An 18428-nucleotide genomic window follows, 5' to 3' on the forward strand; every position below is an offset into this window, starting at 1 on the left:
GACAGACAAGTAAACAAATATTACAGGTAGCAGAGGAAAAAATAACTCTTATGTTAAAACTTGAGGCAGAATTCCAGAATTCCTGAAAGTAGGGAGTTGTCTTTTGGTTAGCAGTACACCTTAATGGGCCATATGTGACAAAGAGTCAGGCCCCAGAGACTGGCTTGCTAGGAGGGGTGACTCAAAGAATTTCTCTGTGTTATAAGGGGAAAACTCAAGTGGGAAGAGTAAAGAGGCAGGAATGGATATAAACCAGGAAAGCCAAATGCATTTGGGGAAAAGAAAGAACTCATCACCACAAAGAGGCAAAGGTCGGTGAAGTTGATGGTGGTGGGAACATCCAAAGAACTTTTCAAACCAGGTTAGAATTCATTCTAAGCCCTTTGCCACCCCTCCACCTTGCCCCATACCCCTTCAGCCCAGTGTCGTACAAAAGTAGCATTTCTTTGTGGTTTTGTGCACATTGTTGGACAGGACCACAAGAGAAAACCTCATCTTTGCATCATTTCTCTGTTGAGACCCAAATGCCCGGCAGAACATGACACCAAGAGAGGAAGTAACCCCAGAGTTCCAGGCCATAGCTGGTCACAAAGGCAGCAGAGGCTCAAAGCAGAACTGAGGGTGAATGGGGAAATTGCTGCAGATGTGCTGTCAGGGAGTCCCCTCCCCTCCAACAAACCTTTTCCCAAACAGATCAGACCTGGAGTCCTTCTCGGTCCTGACTATGCGGTGGAATCTCCTCAGTGCTTTTAAGCATATGGATGTTCCAAGCCTATGATTTAATTCGTCCAAGTTAGGACTTAGGCATCAGTATTTTTTGAATCAAGAAACTATGGCCCTTGAAGGGAGGAGGGGCATTCAGATCTCTCTGTGGCAAATGTTGGAGATAGAGCCAGAGGACAGAGATGAGGTGCCAATGGATGGATGTGGCAGACACACTGAAGCCTGAGGCTGGAGTAGGAATTAGCCAGGAAAAGGGAAAGGAGTTGGGAAAAGAAACAATGTCCCAGGAAGCGGGGGAAGTAGAAGTCAAGGCCAGAGTTCAACCTGTTACAGGGAGCTCAGCAAGGCTGGAGCTTGGAATGTGTGTGGGGGTGCGGGAACCAGAGAGATTGGGAGAGTGTATCTGTGGCTTCTAGTACAGCCGGAGAAACATGAAGAGTCTAGATTATGGACATTTCTGTACGCAGTCAAGAACTGGGTTCTTGCCAACTCCTTTAAGACTGAGAAAACAGTTCCTTTTCCCTCCACCCTTTCAATCCCTGCATCAGTTAACTCTTGTCGCATTGCAGGCTACCCCAAAACTCAATGGCTTAAAACAATAACCACTGGTCATTGCTTCCAAATGGATACATCCACTGGATGGTTCTGTGTGGCTGATGCTGACTGTGATCAGCTGATGGGTAGGCTGGCTTGTGTAGGATGCGTCACCACTGTGTCTGGTGGCTGGCTATTGGCTGGGGCGACCGTGCGTGTCTCATCACTCGCAGGCCAGCTCGGGCTTTCCACATGGCAGTGCCTTCTCCAAGTAGGGTAGAAGTACACAGAAGCTCTTGGGTTCTAGGCTTGGAACTGTCACACAGTCACCTCCACTGTGTTTGGCGAGCAAGGACAAAAATCAGTGCAGACTGAAGGGATAAGAAAACGGACTCCTCGAGATGGGAAGAGCTGCCAAGTCATATCACAAAAGGCATGAGTGCAGGAGGCAAAAACACTGCCGCCACTTCTGCAATCGACTTAGCACACTCCCAAGACCCTAAACTGTCCCCATAGTTTTCCCAGGAACATGCTACCTCTCAAGAGGCATGAGAGAACACAACTCCAGCCACAGCTCCTACTAACCAACCGGCCCAGTCCTGATTGCTCTGCCCAGTCTTAACATGTCATCGATTTCCTATTTTCTACCCTCTGACTCTCCAGTGTTGTTTTCCTGAACAAACTGTCGGTGTTGCTTCTCGCGTCCCCCAGGCCTCCGTGGGCATTTTCTTTGACAACCGCACACAAAGACACTGCAGACTCCCCAGGAAGCCAAGGTGAGTGTCAGGGCAAGGCCAGTGATCACAGACCCTGCCGGCGACAGGAAGTGGGGATTTCCCGAGAAGAGCAGGGGGGGGGGTGGGTCCTTGACTGCCAGTCCTTCTGAAAGACAGAACGCTGTGCCTGGACCTCCCCAGCCTCTTCCCTCCTCCGTGGATGCATGATAGAGCTTGTCAGCAACGGCCAGTGAGACTCCCAGGCTCACCACAGCCCCAGCACATGGCCAGTCTGCCTTCAGACACCATGTCCAGTTTGAAGAATGGAAAGGAAAGCAAGGGACCATATGAAAGAGAAGTGGTACATTGGAGGACAGACCACAGGAAGATACACAGTAAGAAGAAAGAGCGAAAGGTCCGGGAAAGGTTTTAGTCATTGACTTCATGTTGTGGAAGGATCAGTACTGGTGGGAAAGCAGCTTCCTGTCCCTTTTCTGAGATCCCACAGTGATACACATAAATTAATGAAGAAGATTGGGGTGGGGCACCTGGGTGGCTCATTCGGTTAAGCATCTGGCTCTTGATTTCGGCTCAGGTCATGATCTCACCATTTGTGAGTTCGAGCCCTGCATGAGCTCAGTGCTGACAGTGCAAAGCTTGCTTGCAATTCTCAGTCTCTCTCTCTCTCTCTCTCTCTCTCTCTCTCTCTCTCTCCCCTCTCTCCCCCCCTCCCCCATCCCCTCCTCCCCTCCTGCTCCCCCCTCCCCACTTGTGTACACTCTCTCTCTCTCTCAAAATAAATAAACACTAAAAAAAAAAAAAAAGAAGATTGGGCCAATGCAACTTTGCTTGACATACACAAGCAATCGGGCAGGGACTCTAACTGCAATGAAATTTCAAAGAAGGAAAAGCAGCTGGGAAAACCTCTGTGGAAGGGGGAGGACTTGAGCTAAGAAGGATGTGAATAGACAGAAGCAAGAAATTATAACACAGAAGTGTGAACAAAGGGGGTCCGGTGACTAGCTGGCCCAGTTTGCAGGGGAATCCCCTCAATCCTGGACAAAATGACGTGGTTGGCCATTCATTCTAAAGCGAGAGAAACACATTCATCACAACGTATCCCGCAGCCACAGGCATCCCTACCACAGTTACAGATACTTCCCTAATCTGCCTCCAATTCCTATACCCTCTTCAGTCCTCCCACCAGAGAAAATTTTTAGATGAAACTCAAGTTTTCTTTCTATCCTTCTCACTGTCATGATGAGACCTTGGGTATGTCACCCCAGCGTGCAGAGCCTCAGTGACTCTGGCTAAATGAGAGGGTGGAGGGGCGCCTGGGCAGCTCAGTCGGTTCAGCGTCTGACTTGAGCTCAGGTCATGATCTCATGGTTCATGAGTTTGAGCCCCGCGTCAGGCTCTGTACTGACAGCTCGGAGTCTGGAGCCTGCTTCAGATTCTGTGCCTCCCTCTCTCTTTGCCCTCCCTTGCTCATTCTCTCTCTCTCTCTCTCTCTCTCTCTCAAAAATAAATATTAAAAAAATTTTTTTCAGGGGCACCTGGGTGGCTCAATTGGTTAAGCATCTGACTTCAGCTCAGGTCATGATCTCACGATTTGTGAGTTCAAGCCCCACATCGGGCTCTGGGCTGACAGCTCAGAGCCTGGAGCCTGCTTCAGATTCTGTGCCTCCCTCTCTCTCTGTCCCTCCCTCACTCACAGTCTATCTGTCTCTGTCTCTCTCAAAAATAAATAGACATTAAAAAATTTTTAAAAATTTTATAATACATAAATGAGAGGGTGGAATCAGCCTAGAGTCCCTTTTAATTATCCTCATTATTTAAAAAAAAAGTGAGGAAATTCAAGCTAGTTAGATAGCATAAGAATATTTTGGGGGGCACCTGGGTGGTTCAGTCGGTTAAGCATCTGTCTCTTAGAGACTTCGGCTCAGGTCATGATCTCACAGTTCATGAGTTTGAGCCCCGAATCAGCCTCTGTGCTGACAGCGCAGTGCCTGCTTTGGATCCTCTCTCTCTCTCTCTCTCTCTCTCTGCCCTCCCTGCACTTTCTCTCCCTCTCTCAAATATAAATAAACATTAAAAAAAAAAAAAGAATGATATTTTGAGCACGTCTAGTTTCCAGGTTGGGAATCCGTGAAACAATCTAGTATCTTTTACACAATGAGGTAGGAGGTTAGAAAGACGTGCAGAGGGAGGCTCCGCTCTTGCTACAGCCATGGGACCTCTGCCCCCACCCTTCCCTGAGGAAAGGAGGCTGGAAAGAGAGAGCGTGTTTCCATTGCCTTCAATCTGGTTCCATGTGGCTGGTGTGAAGTTATACATTTTGCAGCTGAAGGCAGTGGGCTCCCCAGGATAATAGCAGCTGTTCAAGTGCATATTAGCACTCAAGATGCTCGATAAGAAGAATTAGATCACCGCCTGGTTTCTTTATTTTTTGCCTGGCTGAATCAATAATTAAGTGTATTCTAATAGTGCAGTTTTGCTCGAGATTCTCATTTGGCTCAGGCATTAGGTCTAAATGAAATATTTAGTTGACAGGATACAGTTATGAAGCAAAACTACATTTCTGTCTGTATACTTTAATTTTTCTAATGATGAGAAACCACAGTCTGTCTCCCAGCCCTGGCTGCTGTGGCTTCCCTGTCATTCCCTCTTCCAGAGAGAAGATAAAAACCCCTCTTCCTCCTGCAGGAGAAAATGACAATGTCACATCCTAGTGTCCACCATCGTATGGGGCCTGGAGCCATGAGAAAAATCCTGCTTCTGCCCCTTTTGCTCTAATGCAAACAGACTCATCAGAAAGGCAAGCTGGGACCTCTCTGCTTTAGGCAGTGGGGAGGGAAGAGAGGCCAATTCTGGGCAAGACCAGGACTGGGGCACCAAGCGACTGTGTTAGTAGCTGGCACCTCCACATGCGGGAAGATGTGCAGGCAGAGGGTGATGTCAGGCAGGGAGTGGAGGGTCGGTCAGGGGGCCTGCGCCACAGGGATGCTCCAAGTTAGAGAACGGGTAGCTCATGACCCAGGTCATGTTCAGGGCATGACCAGCCTGTGCTGGGCACTCAGAGACAGCTGAGCCCAGAAGGCACAGGAGATCCGGGCTCAGCCAGGCAGGCCATGGCTCAGGGCACACCTGCCATCCTAGCCTCACGACTCCCTTGCTGTGTGACACCAAAAAAGCCCCTTCACCTCTCTGGGCCTCATGTCTTCGACTGTCGATAAGCAGGAAGTCTTTCTACAGCCTTTATTTGTCCACTAGAAAATGTTTTCTCCTGTTGAACCTGAACCTGCTGACAGACACCTAGCTCATCCTTGAGAGAGTACCTACGTCTGTGCTCTCTGGGGTCGTCAATCTATAGCTCCTTACCCCACCCCACCACCCTGTCCCTGCCTGGAGGGGTCAAAGGGCTCCACATAGCATCCCCTTTGAGCGACGGCAGCGCCGAGAGCCCTTCCCCAGGTGTTCTGGCATCACAGGTGCGGGTTACGGCCAATGCGGGTGCCCGATCCCAGAATAACGGGGATGGGGGCCTCCCACATCGGGCACACGATGCCTACAGATCATTAATTATTTGCACAGCTTGCTTTTCTGAGTGCCTCTATTTTAGATAAATAGTTTGTATACATTTGCTCTAGAAATTAAAAAAGGAGGGAGGGGTAGAAAGGAAAGAAAGGCAAAGCCATGTTGATTTTGAATCTAGGCTGACTGGTTCACTCTTGTAGTATTTGAGAAGTCAATCCATTCATCTCAAGCAAAGTGGGCAGTGCAGAAAAGCGATATTTGTCTAATATTTGTTCAGCCTATTGTGTCTCACGGTGTATTCCCAGGTGCGCTGGCTTTCAGAGAAAGTTAATTACTGTGTCTTAAGACCTCCCGGGCTCTGCCATTTCTGAGCCAAAGGTGCAAGATACGGTTTTTGTTTTTTGGATTTTTTTTTAATCTCTCTCTATTTTTTTTCTTTTTTTTTCTTTTTGGTTGTAGCTGGGCAGGTTGCTGCCTGTTACCAAAGGCACAAGGCACTAAGAGGCAGAAGGCCAGTCCTGTGGCCATGGGGGCTTCTTCTGAGCATCTCTGTGGACCAGACTCAGGGAGTCCGTGTGAGGGAGAGGTATCCAGTGGGCGCCTCCATGGAGGAGAAGCCCGGAAGCATTGATTAGTGGCCACATCAGCCTTCACGGAAGAATCCTTTGCAATATGAAATGCCTTGTGATGCATTTTCACAAGGGTGTTGCACTTTGATCCCCACCCACAGTAGCCCGGAAGGTAAATAAGACAGTTGGGAGTTATGGCCAGCTCACAGTCAGGCCTGCTGAAACTCCACAAGGCTATGGCACCTCATGTCTACTCCTCCAGGGCTCGTTGGATAGGCCTGAAGCCACTGCTTCCCCATCTCTCTCTTTGCTTCTCTCTCGGGAAACGAGTCTCCTTCCTCTGTCCACGCCCAGCAGCTGAGCTGAGGCCCTTTTTAGCCAGCAGCCCCACCGGTCCTGATTGTTATTGGATATGTTCCCTCTGGCAGCACGAGGTCCCCTGACTTGAAGTGTATCATGACCTAATCTGCCTGGGTGAAGGGTCTGATGTCTGTCTCCTCCGTCCCACTGCCACTTTATGAAAACACCCCACTAAGGCTGATAAACAGACAACTTTGCACTTCAAATGCTTACAACTTTATCAAATAAGATCCCAGGACAAAGAACACCTGGGGTTTCAGGCCATTTGCAGCTTAGGAGAGAAAAGAACCCAATTCTGAGGCCCTGTACAGTATTTGTGACATCTCTTTTACTTAGCGTCACAAAAAGCTATTGGAGATGGAAAGCATATACCTTGTGGTTATCATGTGCCCATAAAGGTGAAAGCACAATGCCCCCCAGGACAGCTGCATTCCCAGCTCCCCCCTGCCTCTTCCCTGCACCGCACATCTGGTCGAGCCGTGCCAGGTCTGTTTTCCTCAGGGCGCAGCTGAGCAAAAGCCACGTGGCTTCAGAGGCATAAGACATGGGTTCGATCCTAGCTCTGCCATTTCACTATGCGTGGGGAGGTTACTGAAGCACCCCAGAGTCCCAGTTTGTCTTGGGTAAGATAGGGGAAATGAGACCTTCCTTATACAGTTATTCTAATGACTCAGTAAAACAGTCACCTCACATGTGCTTGTTCTTTGTCTTGCGTGCTATTTCACTTTCTTTGTCTTCTGCTTTCACTTTCTGAGAGAGACACTCCCTCTGTTTCACAAACCTTTGATGGATTGATTGATTGAGTTGGTTAGGTAGTTAGTTTTGGTCTCAATAGCTTTAACCCTCAAGAGCTCTTTCTTATTATCTCATTGTTCCTTTCAAAAGAAAATAGCCTCCTGTTCTCATTTCTTGCATGCATATCTTCTCTTAGTGCTCCGCAGATTTTTACAGGGATTTTTTTTTCTCTTCTGCTCCCTATGTTGCTTTCCTTTCCTCTCCTCAGAATTTTCTCCCATGATTGCTTGGTAATCACTGTCTTCACATGATGTCTCCAAATGCCTGGTGATCCTTGGTGATGCTTTAGAATGAGGCACAAAAACCCAGTCAGGTTTCTGATGTGGAAGGATTCATCAGCTGTTGGGATACAGTGGTCTATAGGACAGGGCCCAGCCATGTGTTTGGGGATTCCCAAATGTCAGCATCCATGGTCTTTTCTTTGCAGGTGGTCTTCTCCAGAGAACACCCTCCCTCCCACCTCCTGCCTGGAGGACACATGGCTGGCTGGTATGGTAAAGCAGCGGAGAGGGGCAGCAGCTGGGGGAGTTCAGAATGTAGCATGAACTTTCACTTGGTATCTTTTTGCCCAGTGCATCTTCTTCCCTTCATCCTTCCCTGGGCCTCATGTCCCTCCATATAGATCTTCCCTCTCTGAACGTCTCCAGGAAGCAAACCTTCCTGCCAGGCTGAGGGATACACAGTTGTTAAGCTGCACAGGATAGAGAAGAAGATCTGGGGGCCCAGATACTCCTTAACAGACTTCCACCCAGTCTTCCTGCTTGCAGTTTCTCTCCTGATCCATGCTGCTGAACACCCTGGTACTCCTGAAGACTTTCATGTCTGCCCCTACTCTTTGGGGGCAAACCCTCCACAGACGCTCAGGTTTGGACTCTTCAGTCTGCTACGTCGTTGGCACTCCAGCCTGTTTCCTATTTTCCAAAGGATTGTTGACGTCTCTCATTCTTCATTCCACCATCCTACCTGATGGCTTCCCTTTGCCTCCATGGGTTCCTTCCTCTTTTATTCCTTGATGTTCATTGGAGGGTGATAGGGAGGGGATTAGAAAAGCATCTGTTTAAAATTGTTTTCATGTTTATTTATTGTTGAGAGAGAGCGAGAGAGAGCGTGAGCACAGGGGAGGGGCAGAGAAAGAGGGAGACACAGAATCCGAAGCAGGCTCCAGGCTCTGAGCTGTCAGCGCAGAGCCCGATGCAGGGCTCGAACTCATGGACCACGAGATCATGACCTAAGCCAGAGTTGGATGCTCAACTGACTGAGCCACCCAGGCACCCTGAAAAGCATCTGCTCAAACTAAAGTTGATGTAACTATCCCCAAAGCGCAGTTATTATGCCTGGCCCATAGTAGGTGCTGAATAAATGTTAGTGTCCTTCCTTTCTGCTTTGCCGCCAAGCAGATCCTGCTCTGTCCATCTGTGGCTACCCAAGGAAAGTTTTAAGGGACATGTAATGCCTTTTCTGAGACCCAGAGTACTCCCCACAGGTACCTAGAATTCACACCGAAAGAGGCGCTTGAGACAGTGGTTTCAAGAGGTCTGCAAAAATGCAAATGTAATGGAAGTGTGGTAGGTTGAATTATTGAGCCCAAGTCTCACTTGCCTTCTCCGGACTTGGCTTACCTCGTGTGTTCTGTGACCTGCTGGGAGAAGAGTGTGCCCTGGGAAGCACCTGCCCTTCAGGTGGCTCCAGAATGAAGACATGTGGAGCAGCCTTGAAGTTCAATCTGAAATCTGGAGTCCCAGTGAGCCAGGTGAGCCCAGCCAAGATCATCAACTCACACCTGATAGCGCAAATGAGAGCTGAGGGTCTGTCAAAGAAAAATAAGCTTGAAGGGACATTATTCTCACAAGATCAAGAGCCTCAGTTCCTGTTGGAAAAGCTGTGCCTGGCAGCAGACAACGGAGGCTGGGATGCTCAGCTCAGCAGGAGACCATTATACCCAAAGGAGAAGAATCCTGCTTAAACGCTCCAGAGGGCTTCTGACCACGTCTGGAATAAAGGACAAATACCCCGGGCTCACCAGGGGCTGGTGATCTGTATCTGCCAACCTCTTTCCCAACAGCCCCTTTGCCCTGTGCACACGTCCCCATCCTGTGATCTTCCTTGTGTGCTCCCTTGTGTCAAGCTGTCCCTGCCTAGGCACTCTGCACCACTGTTCCTCTGGTGAGAATGCCCTTCAGGAGACCAGCTCCTCATCACGCAGTTCTTATCTCAAGGTCGCCTCCTGGAAAGGCCTTCCCCTTCATACCCTATGCCCTTCGCCTGTTCTTGGCTATGTTGGTGATGGAGGAGGCCTCATCTCCTTGGACGGTATTACTTATCGTTTTACGAGTTTGTTTCCTGAGTTCCCTGCCAGAATGAAAACCGCGTGAGGGCAGGGACTTGTCTGTCTTGCTGCTGAAGCTGCAACGTGTGAAATGCTGTCTGATACTGAGCGAGCACTCGGTGGGTATTTATCGTCTGAGCCAGGAACCAGAAACACGGCTAGTAGAAAACAGTGCTGGAAAGACCAGCTGGGTCCACACTGAGTAGACCTGGGTGCCAAAATCAGGACTCTGGACTGTACTTGGTGAGCCACTGGGAGCCATGGAAGGCTTTAGAGACCAGGATGCAGTCATGAGAGCCCGTCCTTCAGGAAGGGTAACCTGGCAGGTCTGGAAGGCTGTTGGAAAATGGAGAGGAGGCCAGGAGCCCCGTCAAGGCCAGCTGAGAGCCGTAACTCAGGGAACAACTGTGGGAATGGACAGCGTTGAGAGACGGGCAGGAGAAATGACCATCTGCTTCACGATTTCAGGACAGGCTGGCGGCTCCCAGTGACTGCCCGCCCTCCCCTGCCTCTCTCTGCCTCTCTCTGCCTCTGATTCCTTGTGCGTGTCCGCACTCCCCACGAGCCAGGGCTGGGCCCGTGGCTGGTGGCTTGAGTTCACACTCTCCTCCCTGGCTGCTGCCTCTGCTTGATTTCTGGTCAAGGTGCCGCCCACAGCTGTCAGTTTAGTGGCTGCTTCTTTCTTCTCAGGTGGATTCTAAAGTCGGGGTTTACAAGCACTGGCCGTAACCACTGTTTGCGTTTCCCCAAGGCAGGTTTAGACCCAGTCGCCGACTTGAGGCAGACAGAGGGGAGCTGCTGTGCAGATTCGGCCTTCATTAATAAGTTTCCCTGACAGCAGAAGGAAGTCTTTCCCCTCAATTCTTTGTAGTCAATTCCTGATCGTCGTCCTCCTGTTGTTAATATTGTCGTTAAACTCCTGAAGCCTCGCTGAGTGAAAGCTAATTATAATAATTAACAGAGAACTCCTGAACTGGTAATTATAAACCACGGGGACTTTTATCATTAATAGATGCCAGGGAAAGTGAAGGCACCGGGTGCTGGCAGGGAGAGGCACGCGGGAGATGTTCCGGTCCACAGCCAAATCTGAGCGTCACCAGGATGGGAGAACATGGCTCCCATTGGCTCTGTGCCCGACACTCAGGCTATCTCTCCTTTCCTACACACCAGCTCTGAGTCTTTCCATACACACTCCCTCCACCAGCACATCTGAGAGAGGGCCCACCTGCTGCCTCTCTCTCTCTCTCTCTCCACACACACACACGCACACACACACACACACACTCACATACTTAAACAGGATCAATTTTTTTACTTTAAGGACACTTTATATTAGTTCAGTCATTTATGCAAAAACAATTTTTATTGAGCATCTAGTAAGCCTCCAACTAAGGGGTCAGAGATTAAAATTGTGAATGAGACACAATACCTGCCCTCAAAGGGTTTACAGTCCAGTGAAGAATGTGGGTGGGGGGGGTTCAAAAAGAGCCCTTGAAAATACAATAGAATTTTATGATTGTTCCAATGAAAGCGTTTGCAAAGTGCAGTGTGAGAAGAGGGGTGATGTATCAAACTGCCAGCATGGGGAATGACCCTGGTATTAAACCAATATAGAATCTGAAATTTTACTTCTAAAAGTAGTGGTTCTGAACATTTTATAATTCCTAAATGCCTTTAAGAACTGGATGAAAGTCATGGCCTTTTGCTCCCGAAGAAAGCTCAGTCATGCATAAGCATAAAATGTTTCTGGAATTCCAACACTTCATGGAGACCCCAGTGTGGGGTCTATATAGCTTTTATTAATATTACTGATCATACATTCTTATTGGAAGAACTTATTGTAAGATAAAACATGTGAGGGGCACCTGGGTGGCTCAGTCAGTTAAGTGTCTTAACTCTTGTTCAGCTCAGGTCATGATCTCACAGTTTCGTGAGTTTGAGCCGCACATGGGGCTCTGTGCTGGCAACACAGAGCCTGCTTGGGATCCTCTCTCTCTCTCTCTCTCTCTCTGCGCCTTTCCCCTGCTCGTACTGTCTCTGTCTCTCTCAAAATAAATAAATAAACTTAAAAAAATAAAAAGACACGCGGAAGCACTTGGTTAGCTCCAAAGAATAAGTCGTGCATTGGTTATTGTCAACCAACCCTGAGAGATTAAGTCCGGTGGCTGCCCACTGTCATTGCAGATACCAGCGAGGCATGCCCAGTGCCAGCCCCTGCCATGGGCTCCTCCCCATCACCAGCGCACCTTCAGCAGGTCCTGTGGGAAATGATCCTCTCCCTTCTCCAAAGCTGCCCTAGATCATCACAGACCATCTTATGCTCCAAGTGCCTGAGCCCTTCAATACCAAGCCTTGGAAATAGCCTGATCTTTTTTTCCCCTCCCCTAGACTGTGGGTAGAATTAATCCTCTTCTGCTCCTGGGTGTGGTCTCTGCCAATGTTGTGTTCATTAGTAGCAACAACTGCGGAGGGATGGCTGGGAAGGGCTCTGGTAGCTTCTGCCCACCGCCCCCCCCCCCCACCCCATCTCTGTCACTGGTCCATCCGCATGAAACCTGCAATTTAAATCCAAACAACTCCCTTGACCATGCAAACATATTCTCAAGACAAGTTCCCTAGGACAGTCTTGTGACCAAATTACCCCTCTTGGGTCCCACCCGAATGCAAATTTGTGAACTATCATAAAAAATAACCCTGCAAAGTCAGCTTGAATTGCTCCCTGGGCTCAGGTCCCAGGGAACCAAGCAAGCGAGGGGACCCTGGTGATCAAGCAGGAGAGGCAGCTCCTGGCTGGCAGCCTGCTTCGCGTCCTGCTGTGCTCTTTTGAAATCTGGAGGCTCTGGCTGGCAGGCTGAGAAGGCCAAACCAGGTCAAGTAAGGGCATGGCTTGGGCTCGCTTCAAAGTCCCAGGCCAGTTTTTATTTTTAGCCTGAGCTCAAAAATCATCAGAAAAACTTCAGAGGACTCTGTGTCTGGCAGTGGCTTTGGGTTTTGGCCGGAACAAGACAGGGACAGACCACAGGTTGCAGAGGGACACTGCGATGGGACAGAGTGGTGGGTCTCCAGGACATCCTGGGGCCTCGGAGCGGGGGTCTCTGTGGAGCATCCTGGGCACTGGAAGATCAGATAGAAGTTTAGGAAGCCAGACTGCTCCCACTTCCTGGCAAGTCCTGTGTCTCCTCTGCTTGAAGGGAGAGGGTCAGGCCAGGCTGGCTTTATCTGGGTTGCTTCTCGCCAGAACCACAAAAGACCAATTTCCTCCGCGCGAGCTTTTGTTTTCAGAAGGGGCTGCAGCTCATCCCGGGAGAAGCCATTGTTTCTGCAGAGGATTTTTAGATCAGCTGCTGGCTTTTGGCGTCCTTCTCGTCTGAGTTCTCCGGTGCTTTCTGTGCTGCCCTGCTTTCCTGGACATAAACAACAAATGGTCCTATTCACCCTGGAGATAAGATTGTGCTTCTCCCAAAGTCACCGCTGTCCTCTCAGTGCTTCTGGAACTGTTTGAATAATGAGGCTCCTAGAGAATTTGTGTTGTTTTATCCTTTTCTTCGCGGAGATCGGAGATTCCCTAGGCAGGCCTGGTGGGCAGTGCCTACCGGGGGTTACCTTGGGGGTGGCTCACTCAGAGCAGCAGCCCAAGACAGCTTTTTGTTTGCCGTACTGGTCCGGGCTCCACGGAGCTTTGCAAAGTGTTTATATATACTGGTCTCTGGTTCTTTTATTTAAAAAAAAAAATTTTTTTTTCTTGCCAAAGCAAACAATAGCTCTCCTGCAGAGAATTCCCCATCTTCTAGAAATGGTGGAAAGCTGCAGCCCGTGATTTCCTTCCACCTCCTAAAAGCTGCTATGGCCCCAAGCAGACTTGCACGGGGAATGGAAAGGAGGTTTGCCAGAGTTAGCAGCCGGCTTGTTATTTCAAAGCACTTCTTCCTTTGGGATTCTGTCCCCCTAGCTGTCCCCCGCTGGACGTAGAGCTCGCAGACCTGGGTTTAAGTGACAACTCAGCTGCTCGCTAAGACCGCGACCTTCGGCAAGGCGCTTTAATCCACAAACCTCATTTTCTTCATCAGAGCTGGAGACTAACTCTGCCAACTCCATGTGTTTGTGACGAGACTCAAGTAACAATAAGGAACAGGAGAGTGCTTGGTGAATCGACTGTGACACACTCATGTCAAGGGCTATGACTGTTTTATTAGCACAGTCATGACATTATCATTACCATTATCACTGTCACAACAATCTGTTTAAGGCAAAACCACCAGGTTTGTTTCCAGACCTAGAGTTAAAACCTGGCTCTGCCATTTATGGGCTGTGTAACCTTGCACAAATTATTAAATTCCTCTTTGTCCTAATCTTGTTGGTAAAAAATGGGAATAGCACCATCTAAATCATAGGACCATTGGGAAGTTTGAAAGACATAGCATAGGTAAGTGTCTGCTTCATGGCAAGTCAGTCCCTCTTCTTTCTACCCTTTATTAATTCCCTAAAACGTTATTTCCGTGTTTGTTAAGCACCTATTATATGCCAGATCTTGTACCAAGTGCCCAGGATGCATGAGATAAAGATTTGAGGAACACGGGGCACCTGGGTGGCTCGGTCGGTTAAGCGGCTGACTCTTGATTTTGGCTCAGGTCATGATCTTGCAGTTTGTGGGTTTGAGCCTCATGTCGGACTCTGCCTGCTGGGGATTCTTCCTCTCCCTTTCCCTCTGCCCCACCTCTGCTCACTCTCTATCACTTCCTCTCTCAAAAATAATAGATAAACATTGAAAAAAAAAGATTTGAAGAATGCATTGTATGGCAAGGGTGGCAAAAGGACTACAGGTAACTCAGTGAGCCGAGTGGTTTGTACAGCCAGCTGGGAGAGAGCAGATTAATCCTGTCTAGGAGCTCGGGATGGCACTTGACCCAGGCCTTGAAAATGTGCACAGGATTTTGCCAAGGCAGAGAAGCCAGGTGAAGGCATTTCAAGCAGAGAGACTTTGAACAAAGGCTCAAAGCACAGAAGTCTATCATGTATCAGTGGCAGGAGGTGAGGCAAGAGGAGAGTGGGACCAGATCAAGGGCACCCACATGAATGATGTGAAGGAGTTGGCTTGGGGGTGGGTGCACAGGGAACCCCCCTTATACGCAGCAGGGTGACACGGACTTGTGGTTTAGCATAGCTGCCTGCAGTATAAAGAACGTCCGGACTGAGGCAGGGGGTGGGGGGTAGGATGAGGATAAAGCAACAAGGTCAGTCAAGAGGGATGGAAATAATTCAGAAGACAGATAAGGCTCAAACTGGGGAACCGGCAGTGGGGAAGGAGAGGTTTGGATTTGGTAAAGATTTGGTTTTGTGAAAGAAAGAAGTAGGAGTTGACTCGGTGTCTGGCTTGGGATAAAGGGAGAGTGGGAATGCCGTGAACCCAGAGAGGGGACAAAATGGGCACAAATGATCCCCAACGGTGCCTTCTTCAGATCACACAGAAGAAGCCAGGAATGGGCTTGAGTCTGTGACCAGCTCGTCAGGCAACTCTGATCAGGCATGAGATCAAGGGACCAATATCTTCAACTCCCTTGAAGGTTGAAAATTTTAAAGAGACTTCCTTTATTGCCAGCATGTATGTTTTGGAGGCCCCTCAACAAAATGGTGCCACTGTGATTATTTGGAATAATACACACATAACTATTATACTATCTTATAACAACTTTACAGCTCCAACCACCATATTACATGCTATAATGTGGTAGAATTATAAATATTTAGTTACTTAAATATTAATGGAATCACAGGTGATTTTTTATTTTATTTTGTTTTTTAGCTTTTCTGTGTTTTCTGAATCTTTTCTCATGAACATACATTATTTTTATGATGATAAAAAATAAATATTAGCCCAATTAAAAAAATGCGCAAAAGATTTTGAATAAACACAAAAGAGGATATCCAAGTAGCCACTAAACACATGAAAAGATGCCCAACTTCATTAGACATCTGGAAAGTTCCACTGAAAATCACAGTGTAATGTCATGACACACACAGCCAAACGGTACAATAAAAAAAAGGAAAGCGTCACGTGTTGGCATGGATACGTGTAGAACAAATGTAACTCTCATACATTGCTAGTAAAGAATAAATTCATAGCATCACTTTGCAAAACTGTTTGGCAGTATGTTATTTACACTGCTGTGGAACACATGCAAACCATATGACTTAGCAATTCCACCCCTAAGTATAAACCCAAGAGAAATTCACGCATATGTTCGCCAAAAGATATGCACAGGAGTGTTCACAGTAGAACTGTTTGTGATCCTACCAATCTGGAAAGTATCCCAAGTGCCCATCAATAGTAAAATAGGTAAATAAATGATGGCACATGAACACAATGCAATATTATAGAGCCACAAGAATGAGAATTCTGCGTGCGACAGGAATGATTCTCAAGGACATAATTTTGAACGAAAAAAGACAGACATTTTTCTATGAAGCAAAATCAGCCTATGCTCTTTGAAGTCTGCACAGTGGTTTCCCTTCTAGGTATAACTAAAAGGAGGCCTGAGGACTGCGGAGGGGACTAGCCACGTTTTGTTTTTTAATATGCGCGCTGATTATACACGTGTGTTCCTGAGAATTCATTGAGTTGTATGGTACATACTCTTTGGTGTAGATATATTATGCTTACTTACATAAAGAGTTAAAGTGTAAAATTTCAGCCTAAAAATCAACCTAGCGACAGTTGCAGAAATGAGGGACTGGTGACGTAGCTGAGTACTGAGGGAGACTCCGTCTGCTTTTCTTAGCCTGGAGCTGGCGTCTAAAGGTGATGGTAGGAGGGTAGAGTCAGGTGCCGGGAACCATAACGCAGATGGAAGACATCTGCCCCAGCATTTCTATCTCCGCTGAGCCCCAGGGTCTGAGAAAATCCACCTCTTCTGACCAAGTACAAGAACAAGTGTTTGATATTTGGAATGAAGCAGTGGTATTACTACAGGTCCTAAAGAACCAATAGGACAGGAAGCTATTATAAACAACCTTATGCCAATACACTTGAAACTGTAGGTGTAATGGACATGTTTCCAAAGAACACAACTTGCTAAAACGAACACAGGAGAAAGAGAAAATAGAAATAGTTCTACCTTTGATGGAGAAATGAAATCTATTATTAAAAATGTTCACACACACAAAAAAACATACACATGCTTCAGGTCTAGACGGCTTCTGTGGTAAAATCTGCTAAATTTAAGAAAGCAATAGCAGCAATTTTACAAAAAATTTCCCGGAGATTTTATTTTTTTTATTTTGTTAAAGTTTATTTTTGAGAGAGAGCAAGTGGGGTAGGGTCTCCTCCAAGAAAGGGGAAAGAGAGACTCCCAAGCAGGCTCCACACAGTCAGCACAGAGCCCAATGCAGGGCTTGAATTCATGAAATCAGGTCACGAGCCGAGCCAAAATCAAGAGACGCTTAATTGACTGAGCCACCGAGGTGCCGTTTCCAGAGATTTTAAAAAGAGGCAATGCTCTCAGGGTGCCTGGGTGGCTCAGTCAGTTGAGTATCCAACTTCAGCTCAGGTCATGATCTTGCGGTTTGTGGGTTCGAACCCTGTGTCGGGCTCTGTGCTGACAGCTCAGAGCCTGGAGCCTGCTTTGGATTCTGTGTCTCTCCATCTCTTGGCCCCTCTCCTGCTTATGCTCTGTGTCTCTCTGTCTCTCAATAATAAATAAATGTTAAAAAAAATTTTTTTTTAAAAAGAAGGAATACTTTCCAATTCGTTTAAGAGGTTAGCAAACATTGACACTAAAAACCGACAAGGATATTACAAGAAAAGTCTAAATCAATCTCACTCACAAACCTAGAAACAAAAATCCTAACATAATATCATCCTCAGCATAATATCTTCAAGCAAAATTCAGGAATATGTTTTGGAGACCATTAAGTGTGAAAAAGATTTCTTACAAAAATGCAAGGTTGGCTGAATAATTGAAAACAATTTAATCAATGATATTAATAGAATAAAGAAGAAATTTAATATGATCCTCTCAGTAGAAGTGGGAAGAACAATTAGTAGAATCTATCATCTATTGATGATAAAAGTCCTGAGCAAAATTAAAATAGAATTATTTTATGAGAAAGGTAACTGGAAAAAACAGAAAACATCATTTTTCCACAATGTTATTACTATGTAATTGACTATATTCCCTATGCTGTATCTTTTGTGACTTACTCATTCCATAACTGGAAGCATGTACCTTCCTCTCCCCTTCACGCATTTGCCCGTCCCCCCCCCAACCCTGGCAGCCATCAGTTTTGTTCTCCATGTTGATGGGTCTGCAAACATCATTCTTAATGGGGAATACTGAAGCTTTCCCTTTGAAGAGAGAAAGAAGACAGCGATATACCTTCTGTTCAAAGTTGTTCTACAAATTCTAGCCAGTGCAATAAAAAAATGTTAACGATTATAATGAGATAACTAAAATTGTCAACATTTGCATATATTATTTTGTCTAAAGAAAGTCCAAAAGAATATACAGATATGTAATCAGAATTTTAAAATGATTCAGCAAGGCTGCTGGATACAAGGTCAAAATACAAAAATCAAGTAGGTTTGCATAATATCAACAAAGAGTTAGAATATGAATTATTCTTTAGATAATTATAATGCATTCATAATAACATCAGCAAATATAAAATACTTAGGAATAAATCTAATGAAAGATATGAAAGACTTCTGCATGTACACCAAGACAAAAACAAAAGCAAACAAACAGAAAAACTCCCCGTAGAATATTATTAAAAAAAAGATCTAAATTCATTGAGACATTAACATATATATATAGATATATCTATTAATATATATATTAATGTCCCAATGAGTTTAGATCTTTTTAAAATTAA

Source organism: Acinonyx jubatus, chromosome D1 (genome assembly GCF_027475565.1).
Source record: "Acinonyx jubatus isolate Ajub_Pintada_27869175 chromosome D1, VMU_Ajub_asm_v1.0, whole genome shotgun sequence".
Classification (NCBI taxonomy): Eukaryota; Metazoa; Chordata; class Mammalia; order Carnivora; family Felidae; genus Acinonyx; species Acinonyx jubatus.